Source organism: Aptenodytes forsteri, unplaced genomic scaffold, assembly GCF_000699145.1.
Source record: "Aptenodytes forsteri isolate BGI_AS27 unplaced genomic scaffold, ASM69914v1 Scaffold388, whole genome shotgun sequence".
Lineage (NCBI taxonomy): Eukaryota > Metazoa > Chordata > Aves > Sphenisciformes > Spheniscidae > Aptenodytes > Aptenodytes forsteri.
Window position 1 is genome coordinate 304905 of NW_008795433.1, and position 10511 is coordinate 315415.

Here is a 10511-nt window from a genome sequence, read left to right on the forward strand (position 1 = left end):
GCAATCACTCTGGGATGTGATGAGTTCAGAGCTCACTTGGGTATGTTTGCGGAGCATGAGATTAGGCATAGTCTAGACAGGCAACCAGATAGACATTCCTTGGCCTTTGGTAGCACAGAGTGCAAGAGGGATATGAAGAAACAAAAACTTGGTGGAAAATAGGGAAAGGCATTAATTTTGTAGGAGGTTTTTTTCATTTCTTTTGCTGTGGTAAGTTGGAACTTCTGTGTCTGTCATAGCAGGAGGCCTTCTGAGAGACACATACAAGAAGCTACTAGTGTTTTCCTTTGTTGTTTGGGGTTCCCCCCCCCCCCTTCTTTTCTTTTCTTTTGAATTCCAGCACGCTAAGTTTCATCTTAAAGAAGATTTGAAGTACAGTTTTGGTAGTGGTATGATCTTGTAGATGTACCCTGTTTTTAAACCAGAGTAATAAAATTTTGTCTGTGTGCTGAGTCAGCAAGTTTGATCCTGTGTACTGACGGCTGTAAGGTTAAAGAAGAGTGACCCATACTTCGATGGTCCTTGGTTGTAGTGGGAATTCATGCTAGTCTTGAGTTTGCCTTCAAGAAAGGTGTCGTGGTTTAATCTCAGTCGGCAACTAAGCACCACGCAGCCGCTCGCTCACTCCCCCCGCCCCCCGGTGGGATGGGGGAGAGAATTGGAAGAGCACAAGTGAGAAAAACTCGTGGGTTGAGATAAAAAGTTTAATAATTGAAATAAAATGATAATAATAATAATATGATAATAATAATAATAATACACAAAGCAAGTGATGCACAGTACAATTGCTTGTACTGAGCATGACGTCCCATGGTATGGAATGTCCCTTTGGCCAGTTTGGCTTGCACCTCCAGCCTTCTCAGTCAGTAGAGCATGGAAAACTAAAAAGTCCTTGGCTAGTGTAAGCATTACCTAGCAACAACTAAAACATCGGTGCGTTATCAACTTTGTTCTCATCCTAAATCCGAAACACAGCACTGTACCAGCTACTAGGAAGGAAATTAACTCTATCCCTGCCGAAACCAGGACAAAAGGAATGTCTAAATATTAGTATTTTTGGAAACCTGCATAGAGTATTGGCTCCTGCTGCCTGTGCCAGCATGTTGTTGACATCGTTAAAATGTAATATTGATGTGAAAAATACAGCTTTGTGCTATACATAAAGGTGCAGTCTCCTTGAAAGACTCTTGCACTTTATGGCTTTTATCCATTTTTTTTTAAAGGTGGTACTTATCACTTTCTTAAGCTTTTTCATTGTTCTCTCTTCCCTGCTCTTAACATAAAAATTTTAATGCCTTTGTGCATCTTTTCTTGAATGCGTTGCCTTTAGAATTCACAGTGCCACAGGTTAGCAACAAAAACTGGTAGACCATTTTGATGGAAGAGGAGGAGAGAGAGGGCTGGATACACTGTCACTGCCTTTTTGTATTTGGTTATATAAGAACGTTATTATAGAATATGCAAAGTAAAATACATTACCAGTAGCAATTACCTTTCTTACTGGCATACAATATCTTTCACTGAAGTAATTCTCAAGAGGATTTTTCTTTGTATTGCAAAGTTTTCCAGAAGTATTTATAGAAATGACATGAATTTACCTACCACGTAAGTTTACAACTCGTATAAATGAATTTAAAGATCACTGAAATGTCAGCTGAGTCAGGTAGTGCAATAAGTCAATTCTCTGCAATGAAAGTAATGTTTATTTATTGAAATCTATTGGAAAGTAAATTATCCAAATATTTCTACTATATGTAAAATTTAGTGAGAATTTAATTATTTTAACTTCTCAGTAGTTCTGATATAAGTGCATGTTTCATAGGGAAATAAAGGTTTGGTAGATTGCATTGCAGTGAGAGAAGTGGGGCTCTGTTCCAGAATCCAGACCACACGTCAGAATGGTTACTGGAGGGCCTCCTCCCCCGGTCTCACCTCACATGGCTATTGCAATCTCCTCCAAAATCCTGGCACCCGTACCACAAGTCTTGGACAGCAATCTGAAAAGTAAGTCTGAGCTGCCTGTCTCTTTTCCCCCTTTCAGATTTTAGAGCATACGAATGGAGTGGATGGTTCTCATCACCTTTTAATTGTTCCTAAACACAAAGGCCATAGCAAGCTGAAATTTACCATCTCAGCATAATTTCCCCATCTGTTTTCAAAGCTTTCCTCCATCTCCCTGCAAAATCTCTGGCAATCAAATTCAGATCAAGTGTTTGTTAAATCCGAATTCAGTTCTGGGGGACAAATTTGCAGTCTGCTGATCTAAATCAGGAATTTTAAAAAAGCATACGGCCAGAGCCCAAGAAGGGATTTACAGCTGAACAAGGATGAATTCAGGATTGAAAATCCAGCTGGTAGGTAAACATGGGATTCAGTTCTGAGACCACTTATTTGGGTCTTTGACCTGAGTCAGTCCAGTGCTGTTGACTGTTCTTGTTCTGTAGCTCTGTATAGGGAAGCTATGGACTTGCCCAGCTTGGTAGAGTCCTGTACTAAAAATACTCTTGCCAAAATTATAGAACTCTGCTTACCTTAGGGATGCTATGTCTGTCATTGTACACGGCTAAGCACATTTGGTGTGGAAATCCTCCCCTTGCTTGAAATAGTAGATCAGTTTCTTCTTCCTCAGCTACAGATGCTACAAGCTCAATGACTTCCTTAATTACATTATATATTTTTCTCCTTGCCTAGCCATGGAGACAAGTAGAAAGCAAAGGATGTTTTCTTAATTTCTTAAAAATCTTAAAAAACAATTGCTGAAACAGTCATCTTTTTTGGTAAGATGTGAGTCCTTGCATGCTGTTAACTGTGAAATGATGTATTTGTCTGAGACTAAACTGGTTTAAGTCATAAGTGAGCTAAAGAGAAAAGGATGACAGTGCCTAAGATACTATTATTCAGGGGTAATAAAGGGTGAACAAGATAAAGCCAGATAAAGAAATTTAAGAATAATTAGCTGTTCTAAGAATAATAGCATTAGGAAACAGGATGGTTTCCTCCTACATGGTGTCAGGATTTGTTAAAGAGGAAGAAGGCACCAGTTTGATTGATATTTTGGCTACAGTCTTGCTAGCCAGCAGGTATAGCATGTAAGATTAAGAAAGTTTGCCTGAGGCTGAATTCCGCAGTGAGCCCTTGTGCTGTTGCCCTGGATGTCCAGCACTCAGTCTACGTACAGTATCTTTCCTTCAGAAGTGTGATCAAGAGCATCTTGCCCAGTCATAGGGAGATGGAGGTGGTGCCTGGTCATGGGATTTGTGTCGTTGCAGCCACAGCTTGTGGAGGATGAACTAAGTCTAGGGCAGGAAGCACTGCTGCTTCTTTCGAACAGTAGCCTTTCATCAGTTGGTACTTACTAGCCAGCACACGAATCCAGTTTGTCACCTAACTTGCTTACTGTGCTGTGAGGGAGGGCAGGGAGGTAGGTTTGATGGCCCCTCTCCACTTTGTGGGTCACACGCACGGCTGGTGTTTTCATCAGGAAGGAGTACGAATTCTTGCCCCATCCTCAGCCCCGCACAGGGTCAGCAGAGAACAAAGTTTAGCCCTGAAATACAGAAGTTAGCCAGTCTTTTAAACACATATATGTAAAATAATTTTCATTAAGAGGCATAGCTTTCAAATATTTATATTCTTTTGAACTTGCAAGGAATCTGTAATAACATTCTGATTGCCCTCCTTCCAAATATTTGCTTGTAAGTAAAAGTATTTTTTCAGGTATTATAAAATAAGGTGATTTTTATTTAAAATACTGGTAGCTGAACCTAGTAATAATCATGAAAAATACTTCTGATTTTCATGAATTTTTAACCTTTTTTCCTTTTTTTTTTTCAGTCAGTTTTTATGACTACAATATGCTATAAGAAAAAGGGTGCTTCCTGGGAAAGAAGGGGTTGGAAAACACAATACACAGCAAATTTTAAATACACTACCTGCAATAAGGAAGTAGAAATCAATGTTGCTTTTTACTTACAATAATCCAAACATCTAGGATGACTTAAAACTCAGACTCCTGAATACCGGGAAGATTACTAGATATAATTATCTCAATCTTATATAACACAAAATAAAAGTTTCAGTCAATTACTAAGCTTTTCCTTCTGCCTACATGTTGAAATATTTCTCTTTGCATATTCCTCTCTGCATAAAGCATTAGAAATTCACTATCATCTTAGAGCATTTCAGAATATCTCATGTATTGTATGAGCACATATTTATAGTTCTTCTCGTACAGAGGGGGGAAAAAAATCACAGTGCCATGATGCTAATCACTAGAGGCAACTATCACTGAACTTATGCGGGACCTCCTTTTGCTGGAAGGTTTGTCAGGGTGGTGGACTGGTGGTTGCCTTTACATGGCTGTGCAGGACCATCTCCCTCAACCTCCCCCAGGGCCCTGATCCTCTGGCTGGACCACATCACTCATAGGAGGAGAGGGAGGGCCGGGGGGGAATGCTGTCCCTCCCTGGACACCGGCATGGTGAGCCTGCGGGATCCAGCAGGCAGAGGGGCCAGGCTAGCACCCTCGGAGGGTTGGGTTGTTTAGTCAGCTGAGATTCCCGCTGCTGGGGAGGAAGGGAGAGGGGAAAGGTCTGTTCTCTGGTTAGACCTGAGTTGATCCACCACGGGGGACAAAACCAGCTGGGATACACAGGGCAAATATTTGTTTTGCAGTGAGAAGGCTAAAGATCGTTCCTTAGATCTCTACTTAGATGTGCTAACTTAGGCAGCTTGTCAGCCCCCCTGTGTGCCTGAAACATCTCACTCAATCACTGGAAAAACAAGTGCTTCAGTGAGAGCAATCAGAGTGGAGTGGGGGGGGATACTTGAGGAGAAGGCCTTGAAACAGCATTTTTGTCTTGGTTGAAGTCAGCCTACCCAAAAAGTGCATCATCAGGGAGTGATAAGACTTGTAATTTGGATTTTTTTCAAAACTGATCTCAAAGTAATTAAGTTTTAATAATGCTAAGTACACAATACCAAGGTACACTGAGCTGGCTTTTCTGTGCAGTCCAAGAATATCCCCAGCTATTAGACTGTCATACTGCAAGCAGCATGGTGTCCAGTGAGACCACCCTCTTCCCAGCTGGTTGGTATCGGTGGTGTTTATATTCTCCTTGGTTGTTTTATGCACACTTGGAGTTATTCTCACTTCTTTGTGGCTCACTGTGAAAGTATTTCTGTATAAAGTGAAATACTGTGCTCTATTTGCAGCACTTTACTTAAGCAAAGACTGTATTAATGCAATAAGTAGCTATATTAAATTAGCTGATCTTCTATGCAAGTTGCTATTCTCAATAGCTTCCACATAGGAAAAGAAACTTTGCTAATCCTTTAATTAAATTTGCAAACTAAAGCTGTGTAAGCCTTTGACACTTATTTTTTTGAGAAGCAATTAAGTCTTAAAAGTAAGCTCAAGCCTGTGGCCAATGATACATTTAGTCTGACATTGTGTTATGTCCAACAAGCCAGCAGGCTGAGAAGCTGTAGCTTTCCTTCCCCCTCTGTCCCCAGCAGTAGGAAAAAAATCTCCACCTGTTTCCCAAGGGATGTGTAGCATGCAGACAGCATGTATGCAGCTGCGTGCATGGCACTCAGATTTTATCCATTCCCACAGAGTTTCATACAGGAGTGTCTTAATTCCCCTTTGGATCTCTCCGAGGCACCTTTGCATCATAACATCCTCTCTACCAACGCTGCCTGATTTTCTTAGGACATAGCCTTACTCCCCTTTTTAATAGTTCTAACAGGCTTCATAGTCTGTTCCTCATATCCACCGGTCGTTTCTCAGCTGGTATGTGCTACAACCATCTCATCTACCATTGCCTGTAATTTTGCTTCCTCCTCATAAAGGTGGAGGGTGTTCAACAAAAAATAAAAAAAGCCCTTGATCCTAAATTTAAACTTTCCTCTCTATAGCAGTACCTTGCAACTAATTCATTCTCCCTCCAGTAACCCAACTGCAGGCGTTTCAGTGGAGGCTACAACAGTGCTCTGGATTTTATATTCCCAATGCTTTAATGTAAAAATGTTTCAATACATTACTTCATTGTGCTGTTCTTTAGGCCAGCGTGTTCTGCAGTCTCTCTCCTCTCCCCCAGTTTCTGTAAAGACCTGTCCATGTGCCCCATAATCAGATGCAGGATTTATGAGACCAGTCGCACAGTAAACAAGCTGTTTGGCTGCAAGGATCTCTTCTCTGCAGACTGGGAAATGCTGGACCACGCGTGTGTTTCCCTCATGCCAGGGTGAGGGAATTTGCTGCTATCTGCAGTTTTTTTTAGCAGATCCTCAATTCTAGAAGTTTAATCCTCAGGGCCTCTTAAAAAGGTTCCCAGGGACTTTAGCGAGAGTCAATTTAGATTCTAGGTTAGAAATTGGTTTGTTATTTCCCCAGTGTTTCACAAAAATCTCAGCTAGCATTGTCTGTATAGCTTTGTTTTTAACTTGCACATTTAATCATTTCTTCCTTCTGTATTTTTGAAATGTAGGTAAGAGAACGATAGGGAGAGGCATTTTGACTCTTCCTCCACTTTTATACAGTAATCCTTTAATACTTTGCTTATCACCATGGTATTGGAATAAAGGAATATCTGAAATTATATTTTAAAGTCTCAACCTCACTTGGATTCTCAGTTTTAGATCCACTAAGTTTTGAGGCAAGTTGATAGCAAGTGGCCCAGTGCTGTACATCAGTTTCCCTTAGCTTGCTTGACAGACCTCTGTGATCACTATTAAGCATTTAAAAATTTTCCCTTTCATTTCCTGTCCCATTATCTTTTTGCATCATAGACGGCTGCCTTGTCAAGCACTTACTGAAAGTAGATTTTTTTTTTTTTCCAATTGTTACTGTGTTTAAAACCTCACTAGCTTCCTATAACAGACCTCACACTGAAGCTGTCTATTAACATACAAATGTAGCTGCCTGGTGTTACAGAGGGAGTTGATAGACAACGGGAAGCACAGTGCTGCAGTGAAGAAGGAGCAAAGAAACTCTGAAGTTGACTGAGCACACCAATATTGTGCATTAGCGAACAGAGGACACCGCTCCTACAGAACTTTCTATTTATCACTGAGCAGGTGGGCACTTCACTAGGCTTCTCTTTTGGAAGAGAGGAGAAGGTGGCTGTGGTAGGGATGTGTAATGCAAGTTCATGAGGTTGCTAAAACCCAGTCCTTCCCTTAGGAGGTTTACAGTGGCTTTATGTGTAATTTATTGCATGTAGAAGATATGTTTTCCCCAGTTACGACCACATAACCTGATAAAAGATTTATGCATTGTATTTGGACTGGGTTTGCAAGTGACGAAATGATTGCTTATTAAAGGATCCAAGGTGATATAACCTTTTCTTTGCTGGCAACACAAGGCAGAAGTGTCAGAATAGTTTATAATGTTCCAAACAGGGAGAGGAGATTAATTATTTGCAAGAACAAACACTGGTCCTGCACCAGCATCAAAGTGGTTTTGTCACAGGTTATGAGCTAAACTGTGTATGTGCTGGTGAGTACTTGCCTTAGAGGTTTACAAGCTGTTGCAAGGAAAGTCATTGACATACTTAAGCTGCATGGAAAATTGCACTTTTTGTTGCCTGACTCCACTCTTCTTTTAGAAACTGAGGGCTATACATTTTTTTACATGCCTTTTGACTGTCCCAAGACAAGCACTGTAACTGACTTTAACTTTGGTCCACGTTACACTTATGAAGAAATGGATACTAAGGTAAGAGTTCATACTGCTTTAGAGTTTACAGTTTTGTGACTGGAAGTGATTCTTCTGAAATAAATGGGATTATAAATGAACTGACGATAGAATTGCCTTTAAGGAAGATACGTTTTCAACAAGTGCCAGCAAAAAGCCATGAAAACAGAGTATTTCTTTTAGACTCTGTAAGTCTCTGCCTTACAGATGAGGCTGGGCAATTTCAGCCTAGGTCAATGTTCTGACACTCATTCACTCATCGTAGATAAGCTGCTGTAAGTTACGGCCTCCGTGGTGGTCGCCCACCACTACAGAACTATGTGTGAGCCTACTTTTACTCTGGATGTACTATGGACAAGAGATGGACACAATCATATCATCTCTCATGTCTCCCCTACACCTTCCTCTTTCAAGCTTTGAGTATTTTGTGAACTTACTGGCCAGTTTCAATCCATATCTCAAAGACATGCTCCTCAACAGTGCACAAGGAAGCTTGGTAGTTGGGGAGAGAAGACCCAAATGAGTCCAAAAGACCTGCTGAGTAAGAGCAGGCAGGCATTGAAGCCCTTCTGCTCTTGTGAGGCCACAGTCAGTGAGCCCACCAGCACGTGCAGGAGTTGCTCTTGTGCTGCCAGGCTACTTGTGCATGCAAATGCCTCCACCAGGCAAGAGGGAGCCGGCTGCCATGGTATTTGGGAACAGGGTCAGGAGGCTGGAGGAAGGAAGGTTCTGCTCTTTCCATTGTTGATGGGATGATGTTAGAAATCTTTCCTTGAGGCACAACTATGTTGTCAGATAACAAAAGTTTGTATAAGCCAATTCAGTGTATTGTTCATACATGTACATACATACATGTATATATTCTGAAAGCCATGTTCTCACCCATTACAAGCAATTATTTTGAAAATACATTGTTCTAATTAAGTTTTATTCTTTCTATATACAACCATTTAAAAATTCCCATTGGATTTCCTAGCACTGCAAATGCTATAGCGTATGTGAGTCCAGTCCAAATTTTTTTAATGACAAATGTCATGCTGCAATATTGGCAGATGTAAATGGCATGAGTCAGCTACCTGAACACAGACCACTAACGCCATTTGAAATGCCCTGGGATAGCTGAGATACCCTCATGAGGCTGGCAGATGTGACAAAGCATACAGGGAGGACCCAAGCTCCTCTGGCATCGGTCTTGCCCTGGGGCATTTCAGAGAGGTTGGTGACACTATGATTGCGCATGTTTGGGCAAGTCAAGCCCAAAGAGACAGCAAATTTCGTGCCTGATGCTAGACTGCCTAAGCATTTCCCTGGTGGTGTCTGCAGCTTATTTCGCTGAGCAGCTGATCACTGTTTGTGTAGGCACCTTACTGCAGTGTTGATGTGCCAAGTCTCATTTTATTCATCTTTGACCATCTATCTCTAACCCACCTCAGATGACTGTACCAGAATATCGGTACATTGGATCACAACCATTCACATGCAAAGGACCGCTGACAAAAAGGTTTAAGATTAACTTCTAATACCTTCAGTACCATGGTTCACTTGTGTTTCAAAAAGTAGACATTTGTGTGAAAAAGCATTGAACTAGATTATACTGCACTGATGGATTTATTTGCAGTAAATTTATATGCAGTAAAATTCATACTCAGTCCCCAAGACCTGCAAGTTTTGTTTCAGTGTTGTGACACATCACAGCAGCCAGAGGTGGCAAGGATGTAGTCATCCGTGCTTCTCAAGTCCATTCCAGGAGGAGCACAAGGCTGAAGGGTCCTTTTACCCTCAATAGACCTCCATGTATGCAGACTTTCTATTGCATTAAGTTTGTCCCTGCCTCTGTAAGCTGCTAAGTAGCTTCAGTGCGTGGCACATCGGTGTATAACAGTTTTGAGCACTGCTGCCTGCTTTAAGCTGTGGATAATATCCACTCCTTGGCTTTAGAGGCCCAGGATCCCTCCACTGCTTCTTGAACACGACCAACAATAATTCCCACTGAGAGATGGCTTGTCTATTTTGATTGTTACCAAGGCTGCTTCCCCCCCCCCCATTCACCAGGAATTCATATTGCACTATAAAACAAAAATAGTTCAAGGATTTTTTTTATTCTGAATGGCAAGCAGTCTGTTGCTATGTACAAAATGAAAGCTTTTAAGAGGGCACTTTATTATGACCTTCACAGAAAATACAAAACCAATGTATTTAACTCTCAGCTGAGGATTTTTTATGTACTGCAGCAGTTAACTGTTAGCAGAAGCCTTCACCTCGCACATAAATAGAATCATAGAATCACAGAATGGTTTGGGTTGGAAGGGACCTCTAAAGGTCATCCAGTCCAACCCCCCTGCTGTGGGCAGGTACATCTTCAACTAGATCAGGTCGCTCAGAGCCCCGTCCAACCTGACCTGGAATGTTTCCAGGGATGGGGCATCCACCACCTCTCTGGGCAACCTGTGCCAGGGTTTCACTACCCTCAGCGTAAAAAAATTCTTTAGTGGGTAACAGTCTGTCAGTCGTCTATTTTAAGAGTAGATATTTTTTGGATAGCATTGGCAGCAATTTCATATTTGTGCAAACTTGTCAGGGTAAATCTCTCCAAGGTGCACAGAATCAGTATTTTAAACATTCATGTAAGCAACAGCATTATCGACTGTTTAGAGCCCAGAACTGGAGTTTGTCATCAGAAATCTAGATTCTCTTCTCAGGATTGCTCTTCACTGCTCATTCATCTTGGCTTCATCTCCTCCATCTACAGAGAGGGAGATAGCGCAGGTCTAATTCAGGGTGGCAATGCAATGAATGTTTAGTATATGCTTTC